Raw genomic sequence first — 8844 nt, forward strand, 5'->3', positions numbered from 1 at the left:
AATTTGTTTTGAATAAAAAATGAAATACGATAATTTGTTTATGGAAAGATAGATTTTTCTTTCATTATTAAATTTTTTTTTTTTTTTTAATTTTTATTTAATAGGCGAGGAAATAAAACATTGCAATAAGAAATAAATGGTTAAATTCAATTATTATTCTTCCATAGAGTCAAGTTACAAAATGCACTTCAATCTATTTTAGATTATTCAAATGTACATTTTTAAACATGAATGTTTTGTATGGAAATTATTTATTTTTGGAAAAAACAAATTTCTCACTATGTCAGACTAATGAGAAAAGGTTACATTTAAAGAAAAAATTAAGTTGTTGGTTTATTTTACATTTACAAATGTATTTATTTATTCATTTTGTCTGAGATTTGTAAATTTATGCTCCGAACTAGTTGTGTGGCTGTTTGTATTTCTTTAATGGCATAATGTTGACTGTACTTCAAAAAATGAAAAATAAAAAATAACCAAAAGTGTAAACAAAATTCTCCTTTAAAAATGTTGGATTAATTTTATTGATAAAATAATGCACTTGATACAGATTTCAGAGTGTAATTTCTTAGATTAGATTCTTATTCAAGCTAGTCTTACATGATCTTGTTTATTATTTTTGAATGTGGCGTCAGATTTTACGTGATTTATATGCTCTTTTTGGTAGTTAGAGTCCATACAGCGTAACTTTACCACCACATAACAAATAACGTAGAAGAGGCATTTGTGTCGCATAGAAAGAGAAAACCAATCATTTGATTTTCTGTTGAATGGTTTATTACTGTCGGGGAAATGTTTTAAATATAAAATACTCGGTTATGTTAAGATTTGGCTACGTTTTCTTGAAAATCGTACATCTTTGAAGGAACTTTCACACTAAATGCTACACGCTAGCAGGGCGTAGCTAAAAAGCTAACAGTGCTAGCTTGTTGGTTCCAAGTAGGCGGAGACGATGGATGCCGACGATACGAGTCAAAGCGGAATTTGTTTGTCGATGGAGAAAAAACAAAGAGATCATTCGGATGAAGTTTGAGTCTCAGAGAATGAAAAGACGATTACGTTTTTAAGCGAAGGAACTTCGATGCTACTTGCTAGCTTAGCTAAAAGCTAACAGTGCTAACCAAAGCAACTCTTTGTAAATATTGAAAACGTATTAATTACAAAAAAAGGGGGATTATGTCAATTTTGTTACGTTTCTTTAGCAGGTTTAACATCAAAACATCTTGACTCAGATTTTGTTTTTTTGTAGATATTCCTTGTGTTTCATCTGATTTATATCATTGAATTACTACGTTCATAATGTGAGAATATATTGATAATATGATTAAATAGAGGAGAAACATTAGTGTCAACATGCAAATATTAACTTGTGGCTTGAGCTCCGGGTCACAGAGAAGAATCGAGCATTCAGGGTCAGAAAGAGAAGAAGAAGAAGAAGAAACATGCGGAGAGAAGATGGAGCCGACATGCTCAAAGTCATGCATCAGAGTCAGGAGAAGGAGATTTTTTTTTTGATTTTTGAAAAAAACTTTATTTTTCAGTTTCTTTCAACAAGAGACACTTGTCACACAATCCTTTGTCCAGACAGAAAGACGCGTCATGAAATAAATAAATTAAAACACAGAGTTAAAAGAGAGCTTTCCCCCATTCACTGAACACACAGCTGTCGTGCAGCACCAAACATTTTCAAACTCTGCCAGCGTGTTCATCAGGCCATGGTATCTAAAATCAATTTGTATCCTGGCTTTTATCAGTGAGCGAAACATGTCTCTTAGTCCAAGGCCTGCCTCCCCCTCCATCTGATTTTTCCTTGTTTTGTAGATTGCCATCTTCGCCTGCCCCACCACATAATTTAAAAGACACCATTTCTTTGAATCTTTTTTTTTATATCCAGCACCACCAATAAAAGCAGCCTCCGACCACACCTCTCCACACATTAAAAACACAGCTTTTAAAATGTGGAATAAAACAATGAGTCTGTGACAATCAAGATAGCAGTGAATCAGGGTTTCAGCTTGGTCACAGAAAGGACAAGTCTCTAAAACAGTGGGGTTGATTTTAGAAATAAAAACATTGACGGCCAGCGCCCCCTGCAGGATCCTCCACTACAGGTCTCCTGTCCTCTTGTTGAGTGGAGGCTTGTAGAAAAGCCTCCAGACTGGCGCCCGGCCCTGCAGCCTCTCTCTCCATACTGTGTCCCTGTTGGTGCTCAGTTTTCTCTTCTGTGTAGCCACCACAGTATTTATATACTGTTTTCCCCGACAGCAGTTGTAAATCCACCAAGGACTTAGAGGTGCCCATTGTTTTGCCCAGCCCGCTCTGGTCCACGGACAGACTGAGGTCTGGGAACGGATCTCTCTGGTCCGGTACCTCCGCCCCGCTGCTGTACTCCCTCAGCATCTCATGCTCCTCTGCGCTCAGCCTGTTGCTCCACTGGTTCAGGATGTGTCTGGTGTGCCGGCTGGACCTCAGGCCCAGGAGAGAGGCCACAGCCTGCGTGTTGTGCAGCCCGGGCCCTGCCACGTCCACCACCTGCCTCAGCCTGACCGTCCCCGTGGAGCGAAGGCGCAGGGTGAGGCCAGGGCTGCTGCCATCTTGTATGTCCAGCCGGGCCCCGCACACTAGGGGCTCCTCCAGGAGCCAGAAGAGAGAGGCTGCAGGCCCCAGTCTGTCCCATTTAAAAAGTGTCCACGCTTTAAAAACACCATGATAAAAAGGAGGCAAGTTACACGCACGATAAAAAACACAATTCAATAAAAACAAAGACTTGTCTAAAACGAGGTCTGCTATCCTCCTTAAAATGATGCTTGTGACCTGCCTCCAGACGACATCATCACAGCAGGAAAGGTAACGCTGTACAAACTGCAGCCTGAAAGCTGCTGCCCTGCTCTCCAGGTGTATTAAGCCCTGCCCCCCCTCTTCTTTTGGCAGGTACAGTACACTCTGGGGAACCCAATGCAGCTTATCCCAGAAAAAGTTCAAGAGGACTATTTGAATTTTTTGCAGCAGCCCAGCAGGGGGTTCTAGGCACTTGAGCCTGTGCCACAGGGTGGACGCTACCAGGTTGTTAATGACGAGAACCCTCCCTCTGTATGACATGTGGGGAAGCAGCCACCTCCACTTTGCCAGCTTCCCCTCCACCTTTTCTATCACACCCTCCCAGTTCTTTTTTTCAGTTTGTTCATCCCCCAGATGAACCCCCAGGTATCTGAAGCCTCCCCTCTTCCAGGTCAGCCCCCCCGGCAGCTGAGGCAGACCAGCAGCCCACTTCCCAACTGCCAGCGCCTCGCTCTTTGCCCAATTCACCTTGGCAGCTGAGAGTTTTCCAAAGATTTCAACAATTTTACCCAGTTTTTCAATGTCATCTTGATTTTTTATAAAAATGATGATGTCATCTGCGTAGGCTGATGATATAAAATTTGTACTGATGTCAGGTAAAAACAAGCCGTCAATAAAACCACGAACATTTTGCAACATTGGTTCTATGGACAGTGAATACAACATACCTGACATGGCGCAGCCTTGTCTAATACCTCTTTGTACCTTAAAAGGTTTGCATAGACCACCATTTATCTTCAGCACACCCTCAATGCTCTCGTACAGGACTTTTATATTAGCTATCAGACCTGGGTTGAGGCCGTACCTTTGTAAAACTTTCCAAAGGTAGCGGTGCTCAACCCGATCAAAAGCCTTTTCCTGGTCTAACGACACCAGACCAGCATCTAAGCCCAAGGAACCGGAGGCTTCCAAAATATCTCTAATTAATGACACATTGTCAACAATAGACCTGCCAGGCACACAGTAAGTCTGAGTTCGGTGGATGAGCTGCCCCATCACTTTCTTCAGCCGGTTGGCCAGGGCTTTGGACAGCAGCTTGTAGTCAGAGCACAGCAGTGAGACGGGTCGCCAGTTCTTTATCTGCTGCAGGTCTCCCTTCTTAGGCAGCAGCGTCAGCACTGCCCTCCTGCAGCTCTGGGGGAGAGAGAGCTCTTCAAAACTCTCGGAGAAGACCCCCAGCAAATCGTCTTTCAGCTCAGTCCAGAAAGCCTTATAAAACTCTGACGGCAGACCATCTATGCCGGGGGCCTTACCCCCCTGCACACTCTGCAAGGCCGCGAATAGCTCCGCCTCAGTCAGGGGCCCCTCCAGTTCTTTGTTGGTCTCTTCTGACACTGTGGGCAGGTCTCGACAGAATGTGTTAAAAGCAGCATCGTCCTCCTGGTACTCACTGCTGTAAAGCTTCACAAAGAACTCCACCACTCTGCTCCTGATGGCTGCAGTGTGTGTGAGCGTCTGTGCATCCTCTGCCTGCAGCGAGTGCATCTGCCTGCTCTGTCCATTCCTCTGCTCCAGGCCGAAGAAAAACTTGGAGGGGGAATCCATTAGCGCAGCACTCTGGAAACGAGACCGGACTAGCGCCCCCTGCGCTCTGACGTCCAGCAGGTCTGCCAGCACGGCTTTTTTGGACTTGAGGTTTTCAATACGACCTTCATCTGCTGTGGACTGTGAGGAACTCTGCAGCTCCACTATATCTACCTCCAGATCTTTGATAGACTTGGCCATATCACGAGAAACATTGAGAGTGTGCTGCTGACAAAGCTGCTTTATCTGTACTTTGCCATGGTCCCACCATTGTTTCAAACAACTAAAATCCCCCTTCCTCTCTCTAAAACCTCTCCAAAAATAAATAAAAACCTCTCTAAAATGTGCATCTAAAAGCAAAGTGGTGTTAAAATGCCAGTAGGCAGACTTACTCTTAAGATTTTTAATAAAAACCTCACATAAAACCATGGAATGGTCCGAGAAACCCACTGGACATATACTACACCTCTTAAAGATGCTCAAGTGCTGCGTAAAACAATAAAACCTGTCTAACCTCGCTAAAGATAAAACACGTTCTCTGCTGTGGACCCAAGTGTACTGTCTTATATTGTGGTGGATTTTTCTCCATACGTCACTCAGACTGTGAGTGTTTATGAGAGTTAGCATCGCCTTCTGAGAAGGTGCATGTGGTTCTGGGTGGTTTCTATCACATGTATGATTTGCTGTGCAGTTAAAATCCCCTCCTAAAAACAAATAGTCCTCTGGCTCACACTGCTTTAGAACTAAACTGAGTTCGTTTAAAAAGAGAACTCTGCCAGGGCCAGAAATAGGGGCATACACATTAATAAAAACAATATTAAAACGCTCATACTGTGCTTTTACCACAAGCAATCTCCCCTGCACTCGCTCCTCCACCACATGAGAGACCGGACTAAAATCTCTTGAAAAAAGGAGAGCCACCCCTGCACTAGTGCTGTTAAAATGGCTTAAAATGACCTGCCCGTCAAACTCCCTCCTCCAGTCTGTTTCATTCAAAACATCACTATGGGTCTCTTGTAACATCATAACATTCATTTTTTTCAATTTAAACGTCTCAAAAATGCAAGCCCTCTTCTTCACATCTCTCGCTCCATTGACATTGAGCGTGGAAAGTTTAAAGTGACTCATTAAGACAGCTGTTAAAAGACACACTGCTTTATATACTCTGTGAGACGCTATCATTTAGCTGTTTTCTTATTTTCTTTCCCATTGTCTTCAGCCTGTAATATTCTGTGTCAGTGAACCCTCCTTCCCCTCTCATTCTCATCTGAGATTCTACAGAGAGCAACAGCAATTGTACATCTGCAAAGTATTCTTTATACTGGGGATTCCTCATGTTTTTCGTCTCTTGCAAAAAAGCACTTATGCTCTTTACTGAGTACATTTCTTCTAGCTGTGAAGCAGAAGGAATTTGTGAGTCAGTGAGGGGCTGAGAGTCTGTGCCACAGTCCTCCATCTCCTCTTCCTCTTCACTAGACTCCTTCTCCTCATCACTGCATTCTGAGTCGGTCTGTTCCTCCTGCTCCCCACTGGCTGCTTGTTTTTTTGCCTTAGAGCCACATGTTTCCACCTGTTTTCTTTTTAGATGGGGAGCCTTATACAGGTTGTCTTCCTCCTCCATCACCTCATCCTCACTGTCATGCTCTGCTGCAGCAGAGATGAGTTCAGTCACTACACTCCCTGCTTGTTCTGTGGTAATATTGTTCCCCTCCTCCTGAACAATACACTCACTCTGTTTGTCACTGTTAACAGTTTCAACACACACATTTGTATCAACAACTCTTTGAGTTGCATGTTTTGGGCTCTCACCACACTGTATTTTTGTTGCAACATTTTCTGTCTCAGTGTTTACATTGTTTGGCAGGTTACTCTCCACATTTGTGAGCTCCTGCGCTACAGTGTGTGTTGAAGAGCCGGCTGTAGGCTCAGCTGCTGGTGCCACAGCAGGCTCAGCCCGCCTTCCAGGGGCTTTTTCTGGGCAAGCTCGCACCAAATGTCCCTCCTTGCCGCAGGCAAAGCACTTCAGGGTCCCGGAATTAACAAAGACTGCATAGTCAAAGTCTTCAACTTTTAAATTGAAAACTAAATTCAGTTCACAGTCTTTTTTGTGTAGAATCATATGTACTTGCCGTCTATGGGATACGACATGTCGCAGCAGGGGGGACTTGCATCCCGATGGCAGCTTCCTTATCGCCGAGACGATCTTCCCGTGTCTCGACAGCTCCCTGAGCAGGATCTCGTCTCCAATGAATGGCGGGATGTTGGAGATTGTAATCCGCGTTGCCGGTGTTGTGAGCGGGGACACGGAAACAAACGAATCCTTCACAATTACTCCTTTCTCCACCACCTTGTTAGCCTTGGCCACACTGTCCACAAAGATCACGACCGCTCCGTTCATCCGCGCCGCGGATCTTATGCTGCTGTGCCCGATTATATCCGCCACTGCAAGGCTACAGTCTTCCACCGAGCACGGGAAAGTGGTGGCGATTTTAAAGCCGTGCATTCGGCTTAGTTCCCCGAAAGCAACCATGCTCCCGGGCCCTGGCGCACCGACCAGCAGCCGCTGGTCGATCGCGTGAAAAAAAGCACCAAACAAAAAATTAAGTCCAAAAAAACATCGAAAAACACCACCAAAAACGTTCGCCCAACTATATTTACAAAAGAAACAAAAAGAAACTATGAGAAAAGTTTTCAAAACTCCTCACAATCCGCTCTCCGCAAACCCACTCCTTCCGCTCAGAGAGAGATACTTAAATTGTTGTTGCAATTTAACGTCCGTCCACTAGATGGCAGCGGTCATTACATCCTCCACAGATAAAGACAACAATAAAATCCTTACTGAGGACAAGAGGATACAGTGACTCCAGCAGCCTTTAAAGCTGATGTTTGGACATATTTTGGTTTGAAAACAAATGAAAGCAGTTACGACTTCGTGATATTTACTCTGTTTATTTGGCTTCGTGATTATAAACTTTGGTAATTTGAGCGTAAATCTAACCAATCACAGAAGGAAACACACAATGTTAACCAATCAGAAGCAACTTGGGAAGGTCTTTGTGTCGGTGACTATCTTTCATAACACAACAGTCAACTGAACAAATGAGCTGCACTTTAATCTATTGTATCTATTGATTTATTTATTGTTATTATTAATATTTTATTCAACAATTGATTGTAGATTTCACTAAGTTTATATGTTTTGGATCAAATAAAATGGCAGGTTTAAGACGCGAATACTTAATTGATTGCCGAATACATCTTCTAAAAATAATATTGATTTTTAAAACCTCATATTTTAGCTAAGACGAATATGAGTCGTTGTCCAGGACGACAGATTTATGATGCTAAATAAATAGCAACAAAAACAAGTGTATTCATGTGTTGGTTCAAAATGAAAGTAGGTCAATGTGACCGATAAGTGTTGAAGATATTAAGATAAGATAAGGGACAGAACTGATGGATGCCAACGACACGAGTAAGACTGGAATTATTTTGATGGAAAAACAAACACAGAGATCAGTCGGACGAGTTGAGCGTCAAACGATGAAAAGATTATTTTTAAATTAATCCTCCTACTTCCTGTTAGGTGACATTTTTTTGTTCCGTGACTTGAACTATGTTTTGTTTCCTTGTGTGATTGAATTTGACTCCTTGATACAATAGATAGAAACTATTAATTCATTAATGTATTCATTTACAACGTTGTGTTACCCTTGTTAGCTTAGCTTAGCATTCATTCTGCGGGGAATGTAGCACCCCCGTAACACTTATTATCTCAATATATTTAAAAGTGAGAATCTCAATTCAATGAATCTACCAATAAATAACAAATGAAATATCAAAGACATTTAACGGCAAGAAAACATTGAAATACTGTATATAAATAAATGTCTCAAAGATGCTCTTGTTATATATATGATGGTGGAACTCAAACCAAAATGGCTGCCGTGAACATTTTCACACACAGTGTGTTAGCATTGAGACGTGTGGGCACACACACACACACACATGGATACACACACACACACAGACACACACAGAGACACACACACACACACACACACATACACACACATACATACATGGATACACATGGAAACACACACACAATGTTACAAACACAAAGGCACACACACAGAGACACACACACTTGGATACACACAGACACACAAACAGATACGCATATACAGTACATTTACGCATGGATTCACACACAAAGACACACACAAGTGGATACACACATGGATACAAACACAGACACACACACACATGGTTACACACACTTAGATACACACAGACACACACAAATGTATACACACACACATGGATACACACACACAGAGACACACACTTTTATACACACATAGAGACACACACTTGGATACATGCACACATGTGGATACACACTAACAGACACAAGGATACACATACACAGAGACAAATGGATACACTCACACACACATGGATACACACACAGACACA

The sequence above is a fragment of the Callionymus lyra genome, chromosome 1, assembly GCF_982586985.1.
Source record: "Callionymus lyra chromosome 1, fCalLyr1.hap1.1, whole genome shotgun sequence".
In the NCBI taxonomy this organism is placed as follows: Eukaryota; Metazoa; Chordata; class Actinopteri; order Syngnathiformes; family Callionymidae; genus Callionymus; species Callionymus lyra.